At 43.7% G+C, this 26,187-nt stretch overlaps 1 long non-coding RNA gene across 21 annotated transcripts in view; it reads left to right on the forward strand.

The window, feature by feature from the left end:
• LOC307181315 overlaps positions 1-26,187 on the forward strand; it is a 2,020,778-nt gene that overhangs the window by 267,080 nt on the left and 1,727,511 nt on the right. For all 21 annotated transcript variants that reach the window (XR_013826416.1, XR_013826417.1, XR_013826418.1 and 18 more), the window contains exon 4: positions 14,590-14,675. This is a non-coding gene — a long non-coding RNA (uncharacterized lncRNA). The remainder of the gene's footprint in view (positions 1-14,589; positions 14,676-26,187) is intronic.

The following is a 26,187-nucleotide window of genomic DNA, read 5'->3' on the forward strand; positions in this document are numbered from 1 at the left end:
ATCCTATCACTGCTGCGTTTATGCCCCTGTACACATGCTTGATTCTCTTTCGGAGACACAGCAATCCATAGGTTTTAAGATACTTACTAGTCAGGTACATTCTTAGGCGTTTAATATGCGGTGTTGAGTCCATTTCGTTGAGCAAGGAGTAGCTCTTGTCTATTCCATATTTGACTTAAGGAACTTTATCTGTGCTCATTTCAATCTCTGGTTTTATGCAGCACCCCAACTCACCTTTACCCTTAAGCAAGCATAAGTTGGTTTTCTAAATTTGAGACCCTGTTCTGTTCTGTAATTCAGTTCCTGTGTAGCCAAGTTTACATTCCGTGTATTACTGATATCTTATGATGTTTCTTTTTCTGTGTGACTTATTTCAGTTAGAATCATCATACCTGAATCCACTCATTGTGCTGCTAAGGGCCTTGTGACACAGATTTCATTGCTGAGTGATATTGCTTTGTAAGTAAATACCACAACTTCTTTATCCATTTTTCACTTTCTGCGATGTTGAACTTGTACTATAAACGAGGTTCTTGTAAACAGAGCCGTTCCAAACTTTGGGGTGGCTGTGTCTTTTTCATTTTAATTTCCCTAAGCTATAGGACCATAAGTGGAAGTGCCCTAGGTTCTGTTGCTTTGTTTTTTAGATGTTTCAGGAAACACCATACACTTCTCCCGAGTTGTTGTTGGCAATTTACATCCCGCCCATCAGCATAACAAGGCTCCCAGTTCTCCATGGCCTGTCCTGCCTTTCTGGATTTTACACTTTTTTCAGATGGCCCTTTTGACCGGGGGGAAGTGAGACTTCATTGTAGTGCAGATTTCCTTTGCAAGCTTGCTTGGTTGGCCAAAAAGGGCGTATGCGTTTTTTCCTGAATATATTCAGGAAAAAACGCATACGCCCTTTTTGGCCAAGTGCATCATTGTGGACGTTCTGCCTCTTTTCCTATGCTTTCAATGCAATTCCAGTCTACCTCCTGAAATCGGTTTCCTGCAATTCTGCCCCGCTTTCAAGTCCTCTTGGCAGCCTTACTTCAGTCTATTTTTGGACGATAGCTGTCATTTATAACTCTGCAGGTTTGTGAATTACAGTGCCCCTGAGCTCCTTTCTTCAACTCGCTTTCTTGTGACCTGGCCGCAACACCGCAGGATGGCTTCAGGCCCTAATCTGGTTCCGGCCCGGCATGCTGAGCCTTTGGTTAATTCCTCTTCCTGGTGGTAAATGAGAGTTGAATTTGCCCGTCCAGACACCTCCAGCTAGCCTCTCATTGGTTCTCGCTATTCCTGTTCATCTTCCGCAGAAATTGCAAACTGGGCCAAACAGGAGGTTAAAGGGACTGACTCTCCAAGTCGGGAGAGTGTTAGTAAAGCGTCTGGAATGTTGCACCCGAGTACCAGGGGAGGAAAACTGAGACATATTTGAACACGTCTCCCGTTCACATGGTTGATCATACTCTGGGTTCCACATGCATGTTTTAGCTGAAGGAAGAATACCTTAAACCTGGAGAGTTGAGACCCGTGTAATGGGTACCATGCAATATGACTTCAAAGGGTCTTCATTTGCTCACCGAACCTCTCCAATCCTATCACTGCTGCGTTTATGCCCCTGTACACACGCTTGATTCTCTTTTGGAGACATAGCAATCCATAGGTTTTAAGATACTTACTAGTCAGGTACATTCTTAGGCGTTTAATATGGGGTTTTGAGTCCATTTCGTTGAGCAAGGAGTAGCTCTTGTCTATTCCATATTTGGCTTAAGGAACTTTATCTGTGCTCATTTCAATCTCTGGTTTTATGCAGCACCCCAACTCACTTTTCCCCTTAAGCAAGCATAAGTTGGTTTTCTAAATTTGAGACCCTGTTCTGTTTTGGAATGCAGTTCCTGTGTAGCCAAGTTTACATTCCGTGTATTAGTGATATCTTATGATGTTTCTTTTTCTGTGTGACTTATTTCAGTTAGAATCATCATACCTGAATCCACTCATTGTGCTGCTAAGGGCCTGATGACACAGATTTCATTGCTGAGTGATATTGCTTTGTAAGTAAATACCACAACTTCTTTATCCATTTTTCACTTTCTGCGATGTTGAACTTGTACTGTAAACGAGGTTCTTGTAAACAGAGCCGTTCCAAACTTTGGGGTGGCTGTGTCTTTTTCATTTTAATTTCCCTAAGCTATAGGACCATAAGTGGAAGTGCCCTAGGTTCTGTTGCTTTGTTTTTTAGATGTTTCAGGAAACACCATACACTTCTCCCGAGTGGTTGTTGGCAATTTACATCCCGCCCATCAGCATAACAAGGCTCCCAGTTCTCCATGGCCTGTCCTGCCTTTCTGGATTTTACCCTTTTTTCAGATGGCCCTTTTGACCGGGGGGAAGTGAGACTTCATTGTAGTGCAGATTTCCTTTGCAAGCTTGCTTGGTTGGCCAAAAAGGGCGTATGCGTTTTTTCCTGAATATATTCAGGAAAAAACGCATACGCCCTTTTTGGCCAAGTGCATCATTGTGGACGTTCTGCCTCTTTTCCTATGCTTTCAATGCAATTCCAGTCTACCTCCTGAAATCGGTTTCCTGCAATTCTGCCCCGCTTTCAAGTCCTCTTGGCAGCCTTACTTCAGTCTATTTTTGGACGATAGCTGTCATTTATAACTCTGCAGGTTTGTGAATTACAGTGCCCCTGAGCTCCTTTCTTCAACTCGCTTTCTTGTGACCTGGCCGCAACACCGCAGGATGGCTTCAGGCCCTAATCTGGTTCCGGCACGGCACGCTGAGCCTTTGGTTAATTCCTCTTCCTGGTGGGAAATGAGAGTTAAATTTGCCCGTCCAGACTCCTACAGGTAATCTCTCATTGGTTCTCGCTATTCCTGTTCATCTTCCGCAGAAATTGCAAACTGGGCCAAACAGGAGGTTAAAGGGACTGACTCTCCAAGTCGGGAGAGTGTTAGTAAAGCGTCTGGAATGTTGCACCCGAGTACCAGGGGAGGAAAACTGAGACATATTTGAACACGTCTCCCGTTCACATGGTTGATCATACTCTGGGTTCCACATGCATGTTTTAGCTGAAGGAAGAATACCTTAAACCTGGAGAGTTGAGACCCGTGTAATGGGTACCATGCAATATGACTTCAAAGGGTCTTCATTTGCTCACCGAACCTCTCCAATCCTATCACTGCTGCGTTTATGCCCCTGTACACACGCTTGATTCTCTTTTGGAGACATAGCAATCCATAGGTTTAAGATACTTACTAGTCAGGTACATTCTTAGGCGTTTAATATGGGGTTTTGAGTCCATTTCGTTGAGCAAGGAGTAGCTCTTGTCTATTCCATATTTGGCTTAAGGAACTTTATCTGTGCTCATTTCAATCTCTGGTTTTATGCAGCACCCCAACTCACTTTTCCCCTTAAGCAAGCATAAGTTGGTTTTCTAAATTTGAGACCCTGTTCTGTTTTGGAATGCAGTTCCTGTGTAGCCAAGTTTACATTCCGTGTATTAGTGATATCTTATGATGTTTCTTTTTCTGTGTGACTTATTTCAGTTAGAATCATCATACCTGAATCCACTCATTGTGCTGCTAAGGGCCTGATGACACAGATTTCATTGCTGAGTGATATTGCTTTGTAAGTAAATACCACAACTTCTTTATCCATTTTTCACTTTCTGCGATGTTGAACTTGTACTGTAAACGAGGTTCTTGTAAACAGAGCCGTTCCAAACTTTGGGGTGGCTGTGTCTTTTTCATTTTAATTTCCCTAAGCTATAGGACCATAAGTGGAAGTGCCCTAGGTTCTGTTGCTTTGTTTTTTAGATGTTTCAGGAAACACCATACACTTCTCCCGAGTGGTTGTTGGCAATTTACATCCCGCCCATCAGCATAACAAGGCTCCCAGTTCTCCATGCCCTGTCCTGCCTTTCTGGATTTTACCCTTTTTTCAGATGGCCCTTTTGACCGGGGGGAAGTGAGACTTCATTGTAGTGCAGATTTCCTTTGCAAGCTTGCTTGGTTGGCCAAAAAGGGCGTATGCGTTTTTTCCTGAATATATTCAGGAAAAAACACATATGCCCTTTTTGGCCAAGTGCATCATTGTGGACGTTCTGCCTCTTTTCCTATGCTTTCAATGCAATTCCAGTCTACCTCCTGAAATCGGTTTCCTGCAATTCTGCCCCGCTTTCAAGTCCTCTTGGCAGCCTTACTTCAGTCTATTTTTGGACGATAGCTGTCATTTATAACTCTGCAGGTTTGTGAATTACAGTGCCCCTGAGCTCCTTTCTTCAACTCGCTTTCTTGTGAGCTGGCCGCAACACCGCAGGATGGCTTCAGGCCCTAATCTGGTTCCGGCACGGCACGCTGAGCCTTTGGTTAATTCCTCTTCCTGGTGGGAAATGAGAGTTAAATTTGCCCGTCCAGACTCCTACAGGTAATCTCTCATTGGTTCTCGCTATTCCTCTTCATCTTCCGCAGAAATTGCAAACTGGGCCAAACAGGAGGTTAAAGGGACTGACTCTCCAAGTCGGGAGAGTGTTAGTAAAGCGTCTGGAATGTTGCACCCGAGTACCAGGGGAGGAAAACTGAGACATATTTGAACACGTCTCCCGTTCACATGGTTGATCATACTCTGGGTTCCACATGCATGTTTTAGCTGAAGGAAGAATACCTTAAACCTGGAGAGTTAAGACCCGTGTAATGGGTACCATGCAATATGACTTCAAAGGGTCTTCATTTGCTCACCGAACCTCTCCAATCCTATCACTGCTGCGTTTATGCCCCTGTACACATGCTTAATTCTCTTTCGGAGACATAGCAATCCATAGGTTTTAAGATACTTACTAGTCAGGTACATTCTTAGGCGTTTAATATGCAGTGTTGAGTCCATTTCGTTGAGCAAGGAGTAGCTCTTGTCTATTCCATATTTGGCTTAAGGAACTTTATCTGTGCTCATTTCAATCTCTGGTTTTATGCAGCACCCCAACTCACCTTTACCCTTAAGCAAGCATAAGTTGGTTTTCTAAATTTGAGACCCTGTTCTGTTCTGTAATTCAGTTCCTGTGTAGCCAAGTTTACATTCCGTGTATTACTGATATCTTATGATGTTTCTTTTTCTGTGTGACTTATTTCAGTTAGAATCATCATACCTGAATCCACTCATTGTGCTGCTAAGGGCCTGATGACACAGATTTCATTGCTGAGAGATATTGCTTTTGAAGTAAATACCACAACTTCTTTATCCATTTTTCACTTTCTGCGATGTTGAACTTGTACTGTAAATGAGGTTCTTGTAAAGAGAGCCGTTCCAAACTTTGGGGTGGCTGTGTCTTTTTGATTTTAAATTCCCTAAGCTATAGGACCATAAGTGGAAGTGCCCTAAGCTCTGTTGCTTTGTTTTTTAGATGTTTCAGTAAACACCATACACTTCTCCCAAGTGGTTCTTGGCAATTTACATCCTGCCCATCAGCATAACAAGGCTCCCAGTTCTCCATGGCCTGTCCTGCCTTTCTGGATTTTACACTTTTTTCAGATGGCCCTTTTGACCGGGGGGAAGTGAAACTTCATTGTAGTGCAGATTTCCTTTGCAAGCTTGCTTGGTTGGCCAAAAAGGGCGTATGCGTTTTTTCCTGAATATATTCAGGAAAAAACGCATACGCCCTTTTTGGCCAAGTGCATCATTGTGGACGTTCTGCCTCTTTTCCTATGCTTTCAATGCAATTCCAGTCTACCTCCTGAAATCGGTTTCCTGCAATTCTGCCCCGCTTTCAAGTCCTCTTGGCAGCCTTACTTCAGTCTATTTTTGGACGATAGCTGTCATTTATAACTCTGCAGGTTTGTGAATTACAGTGCCCCTGAGCTCCTTTCTTCAACTCGCTTTCTTGTGACCTGGCCGCAACACCGCAGGATGGCTTCAGGCCCTAATCTGGTTCCGGCACGGCACGCTGAGCCTTTGGTTAATTCCTCTTCCTGGTGGGAAATGAGAGTTAAATTTGCCCGTCCAGACACCTCTAGCTAGCCTCTCATTGGTTCTCGCTATTCCTGTTCATCTTCCGCAGAAATTGCAAACTGGGCCAAACAGGAGGTTAAAGGCGCTGACTCTCCAAGTGGGGAGAGTGTTAGTAAAGCGTCTGGAATGTTGCACCCGAGTACCAGGGGAGGAAAACTGAGACATATTTGAACACGTCTCCCGTTCACATGGTTGATAATACTTGGGTTCCACATGCATGTTTTAGCTGAATGAAGAATACCTAAAACCTGGGTAGTTGAAACCCGTGGAATGGGTACCATGCAATATGACTTCAAAGGGTCTTCATTTGCTCACCGAACCTCTCCAATCCTATCACTGCTGCGTTTATGCCCCTGTACACATGCTTGATTCTCTTTCGGAGACATAGCAATCCATAGGTTTTAAGATACTTACTAGTCAGGTACATTCTTAATCGTTTAATATGCGGTGTTGAGTCCATGTCGTTGAGCAAGGAGTAGCTCTTGTCTATTCCATATTTGGCTTAAGGAACTTTATCTGTGCTCATTTCAATCTCTGGTTTTATGCAGCACCCCAACTCACCTTTCCCCTTAAGCAAGCATAAGTTGGTTTTCTAAATTTGAGACCCTGTTCTGTTCTGTAATTCAGTTCCTGTGTAGCCAAGTTTCCATTCCGTGTATTACTGATATCTTATGATGTTTCTTTTTCTGTGTGACTTATTTCAGTTAGAATCATCATACCTGAATCCACTCATTGTGCTGCTAAGGGCCTGATGACACAGATTTCATTGCTGAGTGATATTGCTTTGTAAGTAAATACCACAACTTCTTTATCCATTTTTCACTTTCTGCGATGTTGAACTTGTACTGTAAACGAGGTTCTTGTAAACAGAGCCGATCCAAACTTTGGGGTGGCTGTGTCTTTTTGATTTTAATTTCCCTAAGCTATAGGACCATAAGTGGAAGTGCCCTAGGCTCTGTTGCTTTGTTTTTTAGATGTTTCAGGAGACACCATACACTTCTCCCGAGTGGTTGTTGGCAATTTACATCCCGCCCATCAACATAACAAGGCTCCCAGTTCTCCATGGCCTGTCCTGCCTTTCTGGATTTTACACTTTTTTCAGATGGCCCTTTTGACCGGGGGGAAGTGAGACTTCATTGTAGTGCAGATTTCCTTTGCAACCTTGCTTGGTTGGCCAAAAAGGGCGTATGCGTTTTTTCCTGAATATATTCAGGAAAAAACGCATACGCCCTTTTTGGCCAAGGGCATCATTGTGGACCTTCTGCCTCTTTTCCTATGCTTTCAATGCAATTCCAGTCTACCACCTGAAATCGGTTTCCTGCAATTCTGCCCTGCTTTCAAGTCCTCTTGGCAGCCTTACTTCAGTCTATTTTTGGACGATAGCTGTCATTTATAACTCTGCAGGTTTGTGAATTACAGTGTCCCTGAGCTCCTTTCTTCAACTCGCTTTCTTGTGACCTGGCCGCAACACCGCAGGATGTCTTCAGACCCTAATCTGGTTCTGGCACGGCACGCTGAGCCTTTGGTTAATTCCTCTTCCTGGTGGGAAATGAGAGTTATATTTGCCCATCCAGACACCTCCAGCTAGTCTTTCATTGGTTCTCGCTATTCCTGTTCATCTTCCACAGGAATTGCAAACTGGGCCAAACAGGAAGTTAAAGGGACTGACTCTCCAAGTGGGGAGAGTGTTAGTAAAGCGTCTGGAATGTTGCACCCGAGTACCAGGGTACGAAAACTGAGACATATTTGAACACGTCTCCCGATCACATGGTTGATCATACTCTAGGTTCCACATGCATGTTTTAGATGAAGGAAGAATACCTTAAACCTGGGTAGTTGAAACCCGTGGAATGGGTACCATGCAATATGACTTCAAAGGGTCTTCATTTGCTCACTGAACCTCTCCAATCCTATCACTGCTGCATTTATGCCCCTGTACACATGCTTGATTCTCTTTCGGAGACATAGCAATCTATAGGTTTTAAGATACTTACTGGTCAGGTACATTCTTAGGCGTTTAATATGCGGTGTTGAGTCCATTTCGTTGAGCAAGGAGTAGCTCTTGTCTATTCCATATTTGGCTTAAGGAACTTTATCTGTGCTCATTTCAATCTCTGGTTTCATGCAGCACCCCAACTCACCTTTCCCCTTAAGCAAGCATAAGTTGGTTTTCTAAATTTGAGACCCTGTTCTGTTTTGGAATGCAGTTCCTGTGTAGCCAAGTTTACATTCCGTGTATTAGTGATATCTTATGATGTTTCTTTTTCTGTGTGACTTATTTCAGTTAGAATCATCGTACCTGAATCCACTCATTGTGCTGCTAAGGGCCTGATGACATAGATTTCATTGCTGAGTGATATTGCTTTGTAAGTGAATACCACAACTTCTTTATCCATTTTTCACTTTCTGCGATGTTGAACTTGTACTGTAAACGAGGTTCTTGTAAACAGAGGCGTTCCAAACTTTGGGGTGGCTGTGTCTTTTTGATTTTAATTTCCCTAAGCTATAGGACCATAAGTGGAAGTGCCCTAGGCTCTGTTGCTTTGTTTTTTAGATGTTTCAGGAAACACCATACACTTCTCCTGAGTGTCTGTTGGCAATTTACATCCCGCCCATCAGCATAACAAGGCTCCCAGTTCTCAATGGCCTGTTGCCTTTCTGGATTTTACACTTTTTTCAGATGGCCTTTTGACCGGGGGGAAGTGAGACTTCATTGTAGTGCAGATTTCCTTTGCAAGCTTGCTTGGTTGGCCAAAAAGGGCATATGCGTTTTTTCCTGAATATATTCAGGAAAAAACGCATATGCCCTTTTTGGCCAAGTGCATCATTGTGGACGTTCGGCCTCTTTTCCTATGCTTTCAATGCAATTCCAGTCTACCTCCTGAAATCGGTTTCCTGCAATTCTGCCCCGCTTTCAAGTCCTCTTGGCAGCCTTACTTCAGTCTATTTTTGGACGATAGCTGTCATTTATAACTCTGCAGGTTTGTGAATTACAGTGCCCCTGAGCTCCTTTCTTCAACTCGCTTTCTTGTGACCTGGCCGCAACACCGCAGGATGGCTTCAGGCCCTAATCTGGTTCCGGCCCGGCATGCTGAGCCTTTGGTTAATTCCTCTTCCTGGTGGGAAATGAGAGTTAAATTTCCCGTCCAGACACCTCCAGCTAGCCTCTCATTGGTTCTCGCTATTCCTGTTCATCTTCCGCAGAAATTGCAAACTGGGCCAAACAGGAGGTTAAAGGGACTGACTCTCCAAGTCGGGAGAGTGTTAGTAAAGCGTCTGGAATGTTGCACCCGAGTACCAGGGGAGGAAAACTGAGATATATTTGAACACGTCTCCCGTTCACATGGTTGATCATACTCTGGGTTCCACATGCATGTTTTAGCTGAAGGAAGAATACCTTAAACCTTGAGAGTTGAGACCCGTGGAATGGGTACCATGAAATATGACTTCAAAGGGTCTTCATATGCTCACCGAACCTCTCCAATCCTATCACTGCTGCGTTTATGCCCCTGTACACATGCTTGATTCTCTTTCGGAGACATAGCAATCCATAGGTTTTAAGATACTTACTAGTCAGGTACATTCTTAGGCGTTTAATATGGGGTGTTGAGTCCATTTCGTTGAGCAAGGAGTAGCTCTTGTCTATTCCATATTTGGCTTAAGGAACTTTATCTGTGCTCATTTCAATCTCTGGTTTTATGCAGCACCCCAACTCACCTTTCCCCTTAAGCAAGCATAAGTTGGTTTTCTAAATTTGAGACCCTGTTCTGTTCTGTAATTCAGTTCCTGTGTAGCCAAGTTTCCATTCCGTGTATTACTGATATCTTATGATGTTTCTTTTTCTGTGTGACTTATTTCAGTTAGAATCATCATACCTGAATCCACTCATTGTGCTGCTAAGGGCCTGATGACACAGATTTCATTGCTGAGTGATATTGCTTTGTAAGTAAATACCACAACTTCTTTATCCATTTTTCACTTTCTGCGATGTTGAACTTGTACTGTAAACGAGGTTCTTGTAAACAGAGCCGATCCAAACTTTGGGGTGGCTGTGTCTTTTTGATTTTAATTTCCCTAAGCTATAGGACCATAAGTGGAAGTGCCCTAGGCTCTGTTGCTTTGTTTTTTAGATGTTTCAGGAAACACCATACACTTCTCCCGAGTGGTTGTTGGCAATTTACATCCCGCCCATCAACATAACAAGGCTCCCAGTTCTCCATGGCCTGTCCTGCCTTTCTGGATTTTACACTTTTTTCAGATGGCCCTTTTGACCGGGGGGAAGTGAGACTTCATTGTAGTGCAGATTTCCTTTGCAAGCTTGCTTGGTTGGCCAAAAAGGGCGTATGCGTTTCTTCCTGAATATATTCAGGAAAAAACGCATACGCCCTTTTTGGCCAAGTGCATCATTGTGGACGTTCGGCCTCTTTTCCTATGCTTTCAATGCAATTCCAGTCTACCTCCTGAAATCGGTTTCCTGCAATTCTGCCCTGCTTTCAAGTCCTCTTGGCAGCCTTACTTCAGTCTATTTTTGGACGATAGCTGTCATTTATAACTCTGCAGGTTTGTGAATTACAGTGCCCCTGAGCTCCTTTCTTCAACTCGCTTTCTTTTGAGCTGGCCGCAACACCGCAGGATGGCTTCAGGCCCTAATCTGATTCCGGTACGGCACGCTGAGCCTTTGGTTATTTCCTCTTCCTGGTGGGAAATGAGAGTTAAATTTGCCCGTCCAGACACCTCCAGCTAGTCTCTCATTGGTTCTCGCTATTCCTGTTCATCTTCCGCAGAAATTGCAAACTGGGCCAAATAGGAGGTTAAAGGGACTGACTCTCCAAGTCGGGAGAGTGTTAGTAAAGCATCTGGAATGTTGCACCCGAGTACCAGGGTACGAAAACTGAGACATATTTGAACACGTCTCCCGATCACATGGTTGATCATACTCTAGGTTCCACATGCATGTTTTAGCTGAAGGAAGAATACCTTAAACCTGGGTAGGTGAAACCCGTGGAATGGGTACCATGCAATATGACTTCAAAGGGTCTTTATTTGCTCACCGAACCTCTCCAATCCTATCACTGCTGCGTTTATGCCCCTGTACACATGCTTGATTCTCTTTCGGAGACATAGCAATCCACAGGTTTTAAGATACTTACTAGTCAGGTACATTCTTAGGCGTTTAATATGCGGTGTTGAGTCCATTTCGTTGAGCAAGGAGTAGCTCTTGTCTATTCCATATTTGGCTTAAGGAACTTTATCTGTGCTCATTTCAATCTCTGGTTTTATGCAGCACCCCAACTCACCTTTACCCTTAAGCAAGCATAAGTTGGTTTTCTAAATTAGAGACGCTTTTCTGTTCTGTAATTCAGTTCCTGTGTAGCCAAGTTTCCATTCCGTGTATTACTGATATCTTATGATGTTTCTTTTTCTGTGTGACTTATTTCAGTTAGAATCATCATACCTGAATCCACTCATTGTGCTGCTAAGGGCCTGATGACATAGATTTCATTACTGAGTGATATTGCTTTGTAAGTGAATACCACAACTTCTTTATCCATTTTTCACTTTCTGCGATGTTGAACTTGTACGTAAACGAGGTTATTGTAAACAGAGCCGTTCCAAACTTTGGGGTGGCTGTGTCTTTTTGATTTTAATTTCCCTAAGCTATAGGACCATAAGTGGAAGTGCCCTAGGTTCTGTTGCTTTGTTTTTTAGATGTTTCAGGAAACACCATACACTTCTCCCAAGTGGTTGTTGGCAATTTACATCCCGCCCATCAGCATAACAAGGCTCCCAGTTCTCCATGGCCTGTCCTGCCTTTCTGGATTTTACACTTTTTTCAGATGGCCCTTTTGACCGGGGGGAAGTGAGACTTCATTGTAGTGCAGATTTCCTTTGCAAGCTTGCTTGGTTGGCCAAAAAGGGCGTATGCGTTTTTTCCTGAATATATTCAGGAAAAAACGCATACGCCCTTTTTGGCCAAGTGCATCATTGTGGACGTTCTGCCTCTTTTCCTATGCTTTCAATGCAATTCCAGTCTACCTCCTGAAATCGGTTTCCTGCAATTCTGCCCCGCATTCAAGTCCTCTTGGCAGCCTTACTTCAGTCTATTTTTGGACGATAGCTGTCATTTATAACTCTGCAGGTTTGTGAATTACAGTGCCCCTGAGCTCCTTTCTTCAAGTCGCTTTCTTTTGAGCTGGCCGCAACACCGCAGGATGGCTTCAGGCCCTAATCTGGTTCCGGTACGGCACGCAGAGCCTTTGGTTATTTCCTCTTCCTGGTGGGAAATGAGAGTTAAATTTGCCCGTCCAGACACCTCCAGCTAGCCTCTCATTGGTTCTCGCTATTCCTGTTCATCTTCCGCAGAAATTGCAAACTGGGCCAAACAGGAGTTTAAAGGCGCTGACTCTCCAAGTGGGGAGAGTGTTAGTAAAGCGTCTGGAATGTTGCACCCGAGTACCAGGGGAGGAAAACTGAGACATATTTGAACACGTCTCCCGATCACATGGTTGATCATACTCTGGGTTCCACATGCATGTTTTAGCTGAAGGAAGAATACCTTAAACCTGGGTAGTTGAAACCCGTGGAATGGGTACCATGCAATATGACTTCAAAGGGTCTTCATTTGCTCACTGAACCTCTCCAATCCTATCACTGCTGCATTTATGCCCCTGTACACATGCTTGATTCTCTTTCGGAGACATAGCAATCTATAGGTTTTAAGATACTTACTGGTCAGGTACATTCTTAGGCGTTTAATATGCGGTGTTGAGTCCATTTCGTTGAGCAAGGAGTAGCTCTTGTCTATTCCATATTTGGCTTAAGGAACTTTATCTGTGCTCATTTCAATCTCTGGTTTCATGCAGCACCCCAACTCACCTTTCCCCTTAAGCAAGCATAAGTTGGTTTTCTAAATTTGAGACCCTGTTCTGTTCTGTAATTCAGTTCCTGTGTAGCCAAGTTTACATTCCGTGTATTACTGATATCTTATGATGTTTCTTTTTCTGTGTGACTTATTTCAGTTAGAATCATCATACCTGAATCCACTCATTGTGCTGCTAAGGGCCTGATGACACAGATTTCATTGCTGCGTGATATTGCTTTGTAAGTAAATACCACAAATTCTTTATCCATTTTTCACTTTCTGCGATGTTGAACTTGTACTGTAAACGAGGTTCTTGTAAACAGAGCCGTTCCAAACTTTGGGGTGGCTGTGTCTTTTTGATTTTAATTTCCCTAAGCTATAGGACCATAAGTGGAAGTGCCCTAGGTTCTGTTGCTTTGTATTTTAGATGTTTCAGGAAACACCATACACTTCTCCCGAGTGGTTGTTGGCAAATTACATCCCGCCCATCAGCATAACAAGGCTCCCAGTTCTCCATGGCCTGTCCTGCCTTTCTGGATTTTACACTTTTTTCAGATGGCTCTTTTGACCGGGGGGAAGTGAGACTTCATTGTAGTGCAGATTTCCTTTGCAAGCTTGCTTGGTTGGCCAAAAAGGGCGTATGCGTTTTTTCCTGAATATATTCAGGAAAAAACGCATACGCCCTTTTTGGCCAAGTGCATCATTGTGGACGTTCGGCCTCTTTTCCTATGCTTTCAATGCAATTCCAGTCTACCTCCTGAAATCGGTTTCCTGCAATTCTGCCCCGCTTTCAAGTCCTCTTGGCAGCCTTACTTCAGTCTATTTTTGGACGATAGCTGTCATTTATAACTCTGCAGGTTTGTGAATTACAGTGCCCCTGAGCTCCTTTCTTCAACTCGCTTTCTTGTGACCTGGCCGCAACACCGCAGGATGGCTTCAGGCCCTAATCTGGTTCCGGCACGGCACGCTGAGCCTATGGTTATTTCCTCTTCCTGGTGGGAAATGAGAGTTAAATTTGCCCGTCCAGACACCTCCAGCTAGCCTCTCATTGGTTCTCGCTATTCCTGTTCATCTTCCGCAGAAATTGCAAACTGGGCCAAACAGGAGGTTAAAGGCGCTGACTCTCCAAGTGGGGAGAGTGTTAGTAAAGCGTCTGGAATGTTGCACCCGAGTACCAGGGGAGGAAAGCTGAGACATATTTGAACACGTCTCCCGTTCAAATGGTTGATAATACTTGGGTTCCACATGCATGTTTTAACTGAATGAAGAATACCTAAAACCTGGGTAGTTGAAACCCGTGGAATGGGTACCATGCAATATGACTTCAAAGGGTCTTCATTTGCTCACCGAACCTCTCCAATCCTATCACTGCTGCGTTTATGCCCCTGTACACATGCTTGATTCTCTTTCGGAGACATAGCAATCCATAGGTTTTAAGATACTTACTAGTCAGGTACATTCTTAATCGTTTAATATGCGGTGTTGAGTCCATTTCGTTGAGCAAGGAGTAGCTCTTGTCTATTCCATATTTGGCTTAAGGAACTTTATCTGTGCTCATTTCAATCTCTGGTTTTATGCAGCACCCCAACTCACCTTTCCCCTTAAGCAAGCATAAGTTGGTTTTCAAAATTTGAGACCCTGTTCTGTTCTGTAATTCAGTTCCTGTGTAGCCAAGTTTACATTCCGTGTATTACTGATATCTTATGATGTTTCTTTTTCTGTGTGACTTATTTCAGTTAGAATCATCATACCTGAATCAACTCATTGTGCTGCTAAGGGCCTGATGACACAGATTTCATTGCTGAGTGATATTGCTTTTTAAGTAAATACCACAACTTCTTTATCCATTTTTCACTTTCTGCGATGTTGAACTTGTACTGTAAACGAGGTTCTTGTAAACAGAGCTGTTCCAAACTTTGGGGTGGCTGTGTCTTTTTGATTTTAAATTCCCTAAGCTATAGGACCATAAGTGGAAGTGCCCTAGGCTCTGTTGCTTTGTTTTTTAGATGTTTCAGGAAACACCATACACTTCTCCTGAGTGGTTGTTGGCAATTTACACCCCGCCCATCAGCATAACAAGGCTCCCAGTTCTCCATGGCCTGTCCTGCCTTTCTGGATTTTACACTTTTTTCAGATGGCCCTTTTGACCGGGGGGAAGTGAGACTTCATTGTAGTGCAGATTTCCTTTGCAAGCTTGCTTGGATGGCCAAAAAGGGCGTATGCGTTTTTTCCTGAATATATTCAGGAAAAAACGCATACGCCCTTTTTGGCCAAGTGCATCATTGTGGACGTTCTGCCTCTTTTCCTATGCTTTCAATGCAATTCCAGTCTATCTCCTGAAATCGGTTTCCTGCAATTCTGCCCCGTTTTCAAGTCCTCTTGGCAGCCTTACTTCAGTCTATTTTTGGACGATAGCTGTCATTTATAACTCTGCAGGTTTGTGAATTACAGTGCCCCTGAGCTCCTTTCTTCAACTCGCTTTCTTGTGAGCTGGCCGCAACACCGCAGGATGGCTTCAGGCCCTAATCTGGTTCCGGCACGGCACGCTGAGCCTTTGGTTAATTCCTCTTCCTGGTGGGAAATGAGAGTTAAATTTGCCCGTCCAGACACCTCCAGCTAGTCTCTCATTGGTTCTCGCTATTCCTGTTCATCTTCCGCAGAAATTGCAAACTGGGCCAAACAGGAGGTTAAAGGGACTGACTCTCCAAGTCGGGAGAGTGTTAGTAAAGCGTCTGGAATATTGCACCCGAGTACCAGGGTACGAAAACTGAGACATATTTGAACATGTCTCCCGATCACATGGTTGATCATATTCTAGGTTCCACATGCATGTTTTAGCTGAAGGAAGAATACCTTAAACCTGGGTAGTTGAAACCCGTGGAATGGGTACCATGCAATATGACTTCAAAGGGTCTTCATTTGCTCACCGAACCTCTCCAATCCTATCACTGCTGCGTTTATGCCCCTGTACACATGCTTGATTCTCTTTCGGAGACATAGCAATCCATAGGTTTTATATACTTACTAGTCAGGTACATTCTTAGGCGTTTAATATGCGGTGTTGAGTCCATTTCGTTGAGCAAGGAGTAGCTCTTGTCTATTCCATATTTGGCTTAAGGAACTTTATCTGTGCTCATTTCAATCTCTGGTTTTATGCAGCACCCCAACTCACCTTTCCCCTTAAGCAAGCATAAGTTGGTTTTCTAAATTTGAGACCCTGTTCTGTTTTGGAATGCAGTTCCTGTGTAGCCAAGTTTACATTCCGTGTATTAGTGATATCTTATGATGTTTCTTTTTCTGTGTGACTTATTTCAGTTAGAATCATCGTACCTGAATCCACTCATTGTGCTGCTAAGGGCCTGATGACATAGATTTCATTGCTGAGTGATATTGCTTTGTAAGTGAATACCACAACTTCTTTATCCATTTTTCACTTTCTGCGATGTTGAACTTGTACTGTAAACGAGGTTCTTGTAAACAGAGGCGTTCCAAACTTTGGGGTGGCTGTGTCTTTTTGATTTTAATTTCCCTAAGCTATAGGACCATAAGTGGAAGTGCCCTAGGCTCTGTTGCTTTGTTTTTTAGATGTTTCAGGAAACACCATACACTTCTCCTGAGTGTCTGTTGGCAATTTACATCCCGCCCATCAGCATAACAAGGCTCCCAGTTCTCAATGGCCTGTTGCCTTTCTGGATTTTACACTTTTTTCAGATGGCCTTTTGACCGGGGGGAAGTGAGACTTCATTGTAGTGCAGATTTCCTTTGGAAGCTTGCTTGGTTGGCCAAAAAGGGCGTATGCGTTTTTTCCTGAATATATTCAGGAAAAAACGCATACGCCCTTTTTGGCCAAGTGCATCATTGTGGACGTTCTGCCTCTTTTCCTATGCTTTCAATGCAATTCCAGTCTACCTCCTGAAATCGGTTTCCTGCAATTCTGCCCCGCTTTCAAGTCCTCTTGGCAGCCTTACTTCAGTCTATTTTTGGACGATAGCTGTCATTTATAACTCTGCAGGTTTGTGAATTACAGTGCCCCTGAGCTCCTTTCTTCAACTCGCTTTCTTGTGACCTGGCCGCAACACCGCAGGATGGCTTCAGGCCCTAATCTGGTTCCGGCCCGGCATGCTGAGCCTTTGGTTAATTCCTCTTCCTGGTGGGAAATGAGAGTTAAATTTCCCGTCCAGACACCTCCAGCTAGCCTCTCATTGGTTCTCGCTATTCCTGTTCATCTTCCGCAGAAATTGCAAACTGGGCCAAACAGGAGGTTAAAGGGACTGACTCTCCAAGTCGGGAGAGTGTTAGTAAAGCGTCTGGAATGTTGCACCCGAGTACCAGGGGAGGAAAACTGAGATATATTTGAACACGTCTCCCGTTCACATGGTTGATCATACTCTGGGTTCCACATGCATGTTTTAGCTGAAGGAAGAATACCTTAAACCTGGAGAGTTGAGACCCGTGGAATGGGTACCATGAAATATGACTTCAAAGGGTCTTCATATGCTCACCGAACCTCTCCAATCCTATCACTGCTGCGTTTATGCCCCTGTACACATGCTTGATTCTCTTTCGGAGACATAGCAATCCATAGGTTTTAAGATACTTACTAGTCAGGTACATTCTTAGGCGTTTAATATGGGGTGTTGAGTCCATTTCGTTGAGCAAGGAGTAGCTCTTGTCTATTCCATATTTGGCTTAAGGAACTTTATCTGTGCTCATTTCAATCTCTGGTTTTATGCAGCACCCCAACTCACCTTTCCCCTTAAGCAAGCATAAGTTGGTTTTCTAAATTTGAGACCCTGTTCTGTTCTGTAATTCAGTTCCTGTGTAGCCAAGTTTACATTCCGTGTATTACTGATATCTTATGATGTTTCTTTTTCTGTGTGACTTATTTCAGTTAGAATCATCATACCTGAATCCACTCATTGTGCTGCTAAGGGCCTAATGACACAGATTTCATTGCTGAGTGATATTGCTTTGTAAGTAAATACCACAACTTCTTTATCCATTTTTCACTTTCTGCGATGTTGAACTTGTACTGTAAACGAGATTCTTGTAAACAGAGCCGATCCAAACTTTGGGGTGGCTGTGTCTTTTTGATTTTAATTTCCCTAAGCTATAGGACCATAAGTGGAAGTGCCCTAGGTTCTGTTGCTTTGTTTTTTAGATGTTTCAGGAAACACCATACACTTCTCCCGAGTGGTTGTTGGCAATTTACATCCCGCCCATCAACATAACAAGGCTCCCAGTTCTCCATGGCCTGTCCTGCCTTTCTGGATTTTACACTTTTTTCAGATGGCCCTTTTGACCGGGGGGAAGTGAGACTTCATTGTAGTGCAGATTTCCTTTGCAACCTTGCTTGGTTGGCCAAAAAGGGCATATGCGTTTCTTCCTGAATATATTCACGAAAAAACGCATACGCCCTTTTTGGCCAAGTGCATCATTGTGGACGTTCTGCCTCTTTTCCTATGCTTTCAATGCAATTCCAGTCTACCTCCTGAAATCGGTTTCCTGCAATTCTGCCCTGCTTTCAAGTCCTCTTGGCAGCCTTACTTCAGTCTATTTTTGGACGATAGCTGTCATTTATAACTCTGCAGGTTTGTGAATTACAGTGCCCCTGAGCTCCTTTCTTCAACTCGTTTTCTTTTGAGCTGGCCGCAACACCGCAGGATGGCTTCAGGCCCTAATCTGATTCCGGTACGGCACGCTGAGCCTTTGGTTATTTCCTCTTCCTGGTGGGAAATGAGAGTTAAATTTGCCCGTCCAGACACCTCCAGCTAGTCTCTCATTGGTTCTCGCTATTCCTGTTCATCTTCCGCAGAAATTGCAAACTGGGCCAAATAGGAGGTTAAAGGGACTGACTCTCCAAGTGGGGAGAGTGTTAGTAAAGCGTCTGGAATGTTGCACCCGAGTACCAGGGGAGGAAAACTGAGACATATTTGAACACGTCTCCCGTTCACATGGTTGATCATACTCTGGGTTCCACATGCATGTTTTAGCTGAAGGAAGAATACCTTAAACCTGGAGAGTTGAGACCCGTGTAATGGGTACCATGCAATATGACTTCAAAGGGTCTTCATTTGCTCACCGAACCTCTCCAATCCTATCACTGCTGCGTTTATGCCCCTGTACACACGCTTGATTCTCTTTTGGAGACATAGCAATCCATAGGTTTTAAGATACTTACTAGTCAGGTACATTCTTAGGCGTTTAATATGGGGTTTTGAGTCCATTTCGTTGAGCAAGGAGTAGCTCTTGTCTATTCCATATTTGGCTTAAGGAACTTTATCTGTGCTCATTTCAATCTCTGGTTTTATGCAGCACCCCAACTCACCTTTCCCCTTAAGCAAGCATAAGTTGGTTTTATAAATTTGAGACCCTGTTCTGTTTTGGAATGCAGTTCTTGTGTAGCCAAGTTTACATTCCGTGTATTAGTGATATCTTATGATGTTTCTTTTTCTGTGTGACTTATTTCAGTTAGAATTATCGTACCTTAATCCACTCATTATGCTGCTACGGGCCTGATGACATAGATTTCATTGCTGAGTGATACTGCATTGTACGTAAGTACCACAAGTTCTTTATCCATTTTTCACTTTCTGCGATGTTGAACTTGTACTGTAAACGAGGTTCTTGTAAACAGAGCCGTTCCAAACTTTGGGGTGGCTGTGTCTTTTTGATTTTAATTTCCCTAAGCTATAGGACCATAAGTGGAAGTGCCGTAGGCTCTGTTGCTTTGTTTTTTAGATGTTTAAGGAAACACCATACACTTCTCCCAAGTGTCTGTTGGCAATTTACATCCCGCCCATCAGCATAACAAGGCTCCCAGTTCTCCATGGCCTGTCCTGCCTTTCTGGATTTTACACTTTTTTCAGATGGCCCTTTTGACCGGGGGGAAGTGAGACTTCATTGTAGTGCAGATTTCCTTCGCAAGCTTGCTTGGTTGGCCAAAAAGGGCGTATACGTTTTTTCCTGAATATATTCAGGAAAAAACGCATACGCCCTTTTTGGCCAAGTGCATCATTGTGGACGTTCTGCCTCTTTTCCTATGCTTTCAATACAATTCCAGTCTACCTCCTGAAATCGGTTTCCTGCAATTCTGCCCCGCTTTCAAGTCCTCTTGGCAGCCTTACTTCAGTCTATTTTTGGACGATAGCTGTCATTTATAACGCTGCAGGTTTGTGAATTACAGTGCCCCTGAGCTCCTTTCTTCAACTCGCTTTCTTGTGAGCTGGCCGCAACACCGCAGGATGTCTTCAGGCCCTAATCTGTTTCTGGCACGGCACGCTGAGCCTTTGGTTAATTCCTCCTCCTGGTGGGAAATGAGAGTTAAATTTGCCCGTCCAGACACCTCCAGCTAGTCTTTCATTGGTTCTCGCTATTCCTGTTCATCTTCCACATAAATTGCAAACTGGGCCAAACAGGAAGTTAAAGGGACTGACTCTCCAAGTGGGGAGAGTGTTAGTAAAGCGTCTGGAATGTTGCACCCGAGTACCAGGGTACGAAAACTGAGACATATTTGAACACGTCTCCCGATCACATGGTTGATCATACTCTAGGTTCCACATGCATGTTTTAGATGAAGGAAGAATACCTTAAACCTTGTTAGTTGAAACCCGTGGAATGGGTACCATGCAATATGACTTCAAAGGGTCTTCATTTGCTCACGAACCTCTCCAATCCTATCACTGCTGCGTTTATGACCCTGTACACATGCTTGATTCTCTTTCGGAGACATAGCAATCCATAGGTTTTAAGATACTTACTAGTCAGGTGCATTCTTAGGCGTTTAATATGGGGTTTTGTGTCCATTTCGTTGAGCAAGGAGTAGCTCTTGTCTATTCCATATTTGGCTTAAGGAACTTTATCTGTGCTCATTTCAATCTCTGGTTTTATGCAGCACCCCAACTCACCTTTCACCTTAAGCAAGCATAAGTTGGTTTTCTAAATTTGAGACCCTGTTCTGTTTTGGAATGCAGTTCCTGTGTAGCCAAGTTTACATTCCGTGTATTAGTGATATCTTATGATGTTTCTTTTTCTGTGTGACTTATTTCAGTTAGAATCATCGTACCTGAATCCACTCATTATGCTGCTACGGGCCTGATGACATAGATTTCATTGCTGAGTGATACTGCATTGTACGTAAGTACCACAACTTCTTTATCCATTTTTCACTTTCTGCGATGTTGAACTTGTACTGTAAACGAGGTTCTTGTAAACAGAGCCGTTCCAAACTTTGGGGTGGCTGTGTCTTTTTGATTTTAATTTCCCTAAGCTGTAGGACCATAAGTGGAAGTGCCCTAGGTTCTGTTGCTTTGTTTTTTAGATGTTTCAGGAAACACCATACACTTCTCCCAAGTGGTTGTTGGCAATTTACATCCCGCCCATCAGCATAACAAGGCTCCCAGTTCTCCATGGCCTGTCCTGCCTTTCTGGATTTTACACTTTTATCAGATGGCCCTTTTGACCGGGGGGAAGTGAGACTTCATTGTAGTGCAGATTTCCTTTGCAAGCTTGCTTGGTTGGCCAAAAAGGGCGTATGCGTTTTTTCCTGAATATATTCAGGAAAAAACGCATACGCCCTTTTTGGCCAAGTGCATCATTGTGGACGTTCTGCCTCTTTTCCTATGCTTTCAATGCAATTCCAGTCTACCTCCTGAAATCGGTTTCCTGCAATTCTGCCCCGCTTTCAAGTCCTCTTGGCAGCCTTACTTCAGTCTATTTTTGGACGATAGCTGTCATTTATAACTCTGCAGGTTTGTGAATTACAGTGCCCCTGAGCTCCTTTCTTCAACTCGCTTTCTTGTGACCTGGCCGCAACACCGCAGGATGTCTTCAGGCCCTAATCTGGTTCTGGCACGGCACGCTGAGCCTTTGGTTAATTCCTCTTCCTGGTGGGAAATGAGAGTTAAATTTGCCCATCCAGACATCTCCAGCTAGTGTCTCATTGGTTCTCGCTATTCCTGTTCATCTTCCACAGAAATTGCAAACTGGGCCAAACAGGAGGTTAAAGGGACTGACTCTCCAAGTCGGGAGAGTGTTAGTAAAGCGTCTGGAATTTTGCACCCGAGTACCAGGGTACGAAAACTGAGACATATTTGAACACGTCTCCCGATCACATGGTTGATCATACTCTGGGTTCCACATGCGTGTTTTAGCTGAAGGAAGAATACCTAAAACCTGGGTAGTTGAAACCCATGGAATGGGTACAATGCAATATGACTTCAAAGGGTCTTCATTTGCTCACCGAACCTCTCCAATCCTATCACTGCTGCGTTTATGCCCCTGTACACATGCTTCATTCTCTTTCGGAGACATAGCAATCTATAGGTTTTAAGATACTTACTAGTCAGGTACATTCTTAGGCGTTTAATATGCGGTGTTGAGTCCATTTCGTTGAGCAAGGAGTAGCTCTTGTCTATTCCATATTTGGCTTAAGGAACTTTATCTGTGCTCATTTCAATCTCTGGTTTTATGCAGCACCCCAACTCACCTTTCCCCTTAAGCAAGCATAAGTTGGTTTTCTGAATTTGAGACCCTGTTCTGTTCTGCAATTCAGTTCCTGTGTAGCCAAGTTTACATTCCGTGTATTACTGATATCTTATGATGTTTCTTTTTCTGTGTGACTTATTTCAGTTAGAATCATCATACCTGAATCCACTCATTGTGCTGCTACGGGCCTGAGGACATAGATTTCATTGCTGAGTGATACTGCATTGTAAGTGAATACCACAACTTCTTTATCCATTTTTCACTTTCTGCGATGTTGAACTTGTACTGTAAACGAGGTTCTTGTAAACAGAGCCGTTCCAAACTTTGGGCTGGCTGTGTCTTTTTGATTTTAATTTCCCTAAGCTATAGGACCATAAGTGGAAGTGCCCTAGGCTCTGTTGCTTTGTTTTTTAGATGTTTCAGGAAACACCATACACTTCTCCTGAGTGTCTGTTGGCAATTTACATCCCGCCCATCAGCATAACAAGGCTCCCAGTTCTCCATGGCCTGTCCTGCCTTTCTGGATTTTACACTTTTTTCAGATGGCCCTTTTGACCAGGGGGAAGTGAGACTTCATTGTAGTGCAGATTTCCTTTGCAAGTTTGCTTGGTTGGCCAAAAAGGGCTTATGCGTTTTTTCCTGAATATATTCAGGAAAAAACGCATAAGCCCTTTTTGGCCAAGTGCATCATTGTGGACGTTCTGCCTCTTTTCCTATGTTTTCAATGCAATTCCAGTCTACCTCCTGAAATCGGTTTCCTATAATTCTGCCCCGCTTTCAAGTCCTCTTGGCAGCCTTACTTCAGTCTATTTTTGGACGATAGCTGTCATTTATAACTCTGCAGGTTTGTGAATTACAGTGCCCCTGAGCTCCTTTCTTCAACTCGCTTTCTTTTGAGCTGGCCGCAACACCGCAGGATGGCTTCAGGCCCTAATCTGGTTCCGGCACGGCACGCTGAGCCTTTGGTTATTTCCTCTTCCCGGTGGGAAATGAGAGTTATATTTGCCCGTCCAGACACCTCCAGCTAGTCTCTCATTGGTTCTCCCTATTCCTGTTCATCTTCCACAGAAATTGCAAACTGGGCCAAACAGGAGGTTAAAGGTGCTGACTCTCCAAGTGGGGAGAGTGTTAGTAAAGCATGTGGAATGTTGCACTCGAGTGCCAGGGGAGGAAAACTGAGACATATTTGAACACATCTCCCGTTCACACGGTTCATCATACTCTGGGTTCCACATGCATGTTTTAGCTGAAGGAAGAATACCTTAAACTTGGAGAGTTGAGACCCGTGGAATGGGTACCATGCAATATGACTTCAAAGGGTCTTCATTTGCTCACCGAACCTCTCCAATCCTATCACTGCTGCGTTTATGCCCCTGCACACACGCTTGATTCTCTTTTGGAGACATAGCAATCCATAGGTTTTAAGATACTTACTAGTCAGGTACATTCTTAGGCGTTTAATATGGGGTGTTGAGTCCATTTCGTTGAGCAAGGAGTAGCTCTTGTCTATTCCATATTTGGCTTAAGGAACTTTATCTGTGCTCATTTCAATCTCTGGTTTTATGCAGCACCCCAACTCACCTTTCCCCTTAAGCAAGCATAAGTTGGTTTTCTAAATTTGAGACCCTGTTCTGTTCTGTAATTCAGTTCCTGTGTAGCCAAGTTTACATTCCGTGTATTACTGATATCTTATGATGTTTCTTTTTTTGTGTGACTTATTTCAGTTAGAATCATCATACCTGAATCCACTCATTGTGCTGCTAAGGGCCTGATGACATAGATTTCATTGCTGAGTGATATTGTTTTGTAAGTAAATACCACAAGTTCTTTATCCATTTTTCACTTTCTGCGATGTTGAACTTGTACTGTAAATGAGGTTCTTGTAAACAGAGGCGTCCCAAACTTTGGGTGGATGTGTCTTTTTGATTTTAATTTCCCTAAGCTATAGGACCATAAGTGGAAGTGCCCTAGGCTCTGTTGCTTTGTTTTTTAGATGTTTCAGGAAACACCATACACTTCTCCCGAGTGTCTGTTGGCAATTTACATCCCGCCCATCAGCATAACAAGGCTCCCAGTTCTCCATGGTCTGTCCTGCCTTTCTGGATTTTACACTTTTTTCAGATGGCCCTTTTGACCAGGGGGAAGTGAGACTTTATTGTAGTGCAGATTTCCATTGCAAGCTTGCTTGGTTGGCCAAAAAGGGCGTATGCGTTTTTTCCTGAATATATTCAGGAAAAAACGCATACGCCCTTTTTGGCCAAGTGCATCATTGTGGACGTTCTGCCTCTTTTCCTATGCTTTCAATGCAATTCCAGTCTACCTCCTGAAATTGGTTTCCTGCAATTCTGCCCTGCTTTCAAGTCCTCTTGGCAGCCTTACTTCAGTCTATTTTTGGACGATAGCTGTCATTTATAACTCTGCAGGTTTGTGAATTACAGTGCCCCTGAGCTCCTTTCTTCAACTCGCTTTCTTTTGAGCTGGCCGCAACACCGCAGGATGGCTTCAGGCCCTAATCTGGTTCCGGCACGGCACGCTGAGCCTTTGGTTAATTCCTCTTCCTGGTGGGAAATGAGAGTTATATTTGCCCGTCCAGACACCTCCAGCTAGTCTCTCATTGGTTCTCCCTATTCCTGTTCATCTTCCGCAGAAATTGCAAACTGGGCCAAACAGGAGGTTAAAGGCGCTGACTCTCCAAGTGGGGAGAGTGTTAGTAAAGCATGTGGAATGTTGCACCCGAGTGCCAGGGGAGGAAAACTGAGACATATTTGAACACGTCTCCCGTTCACACGGTTGATCATACTCTGGGTTCCACATGCATGTTTTAGCTGAAGGAAGAATACCTTAAACCTGGGTAGTTGAAACCCGTGGAATGGGTACCATGCAATATGACTTCACAGGGTCTTCATTTGCTCACCGAACCTCTCCAATCCTATCACTGCTGCGTTTATGCCCCTGCACGCACGCTTGATTCTCTTTTGGAGACATAGCAATCCATAGGTTTTAAGATACTTACTAGTCAGGTACATTCTTAGGCGTTTAATATGGGGTGTTGAGTCCATTTCGTTGAGCAAGGAGTAGCTCTTGTCTATTCCATATTTGGCTTAAGGAACTTTATCTGTGCTCATTTCAATCTCTGGTTTTATGCAGCACCCCAACTCACCTTTCCCCTTAAGCAAGCATAAGTTGGTTTTCTAAATTTGAGACCCTGTTCTGTTTTGGAATTCAGTTCCTGTGTAGCCAAGTTTACATTCCGTGTATTAGTGATATCTTATGATGTTTCTTTTTCTGTGTGACTTATTTCAGTTAGAATCATCATACCTGAATCCACTCACTCTGCTTTTAAGGGCCTGATGACATAGATTTCATTGCTGAGTGATATTGCTTTGTAAGTAAATACCACAACTTCTTTATCCATTTTTCACTTTATGCGATGTTGAACTTGTACTGTAAACGAGGTTCTTGTAAACCAAGGCGTCCCAAACTTTGGGGTGGCTGTGTCTTTTTGATTTTAATTTCCCTAAGCTATAGGACCATAAGTGGAAGTGCCCTAGGGTCTGTTGCTTTGTTTTTTAGAAGTTTCAGGAAACACCATACACTTCTACCAAGTGTCTGTTGGCAATTTACATCCCGCCCATCAGCATAACAAGGCTCCCAGTTCTCCATGGCCTGTCCTGCCTTTCTGGATTTTACACTTTTTTCAGATGGCCCTTTTGACTGGGGGGAAGTGAGACTTCATTGTAGTGCAGATTTCCTTTGCAAGCTTGCTTGGTTGGCCAAAAAGGGCGTATGCATTTTTTCCTGAAAAAAACGCATACGCCCTTTTTGGCCAAGTGCATCATTGTGGACGT

The sequence above is a fragment of the Stenella coeruleoalba genome (assembly GCF_951394435.1).
Source record: "Stenella coeruleoalba genome assembly, contig: scaffold_49, whole genome shotgun sequence".
NCBI lineage: Eukaryota > Metazoa > Chordata > Mammalia > Artiodactyla > Delphinidae > Stenella > Stenella coeruleoalba.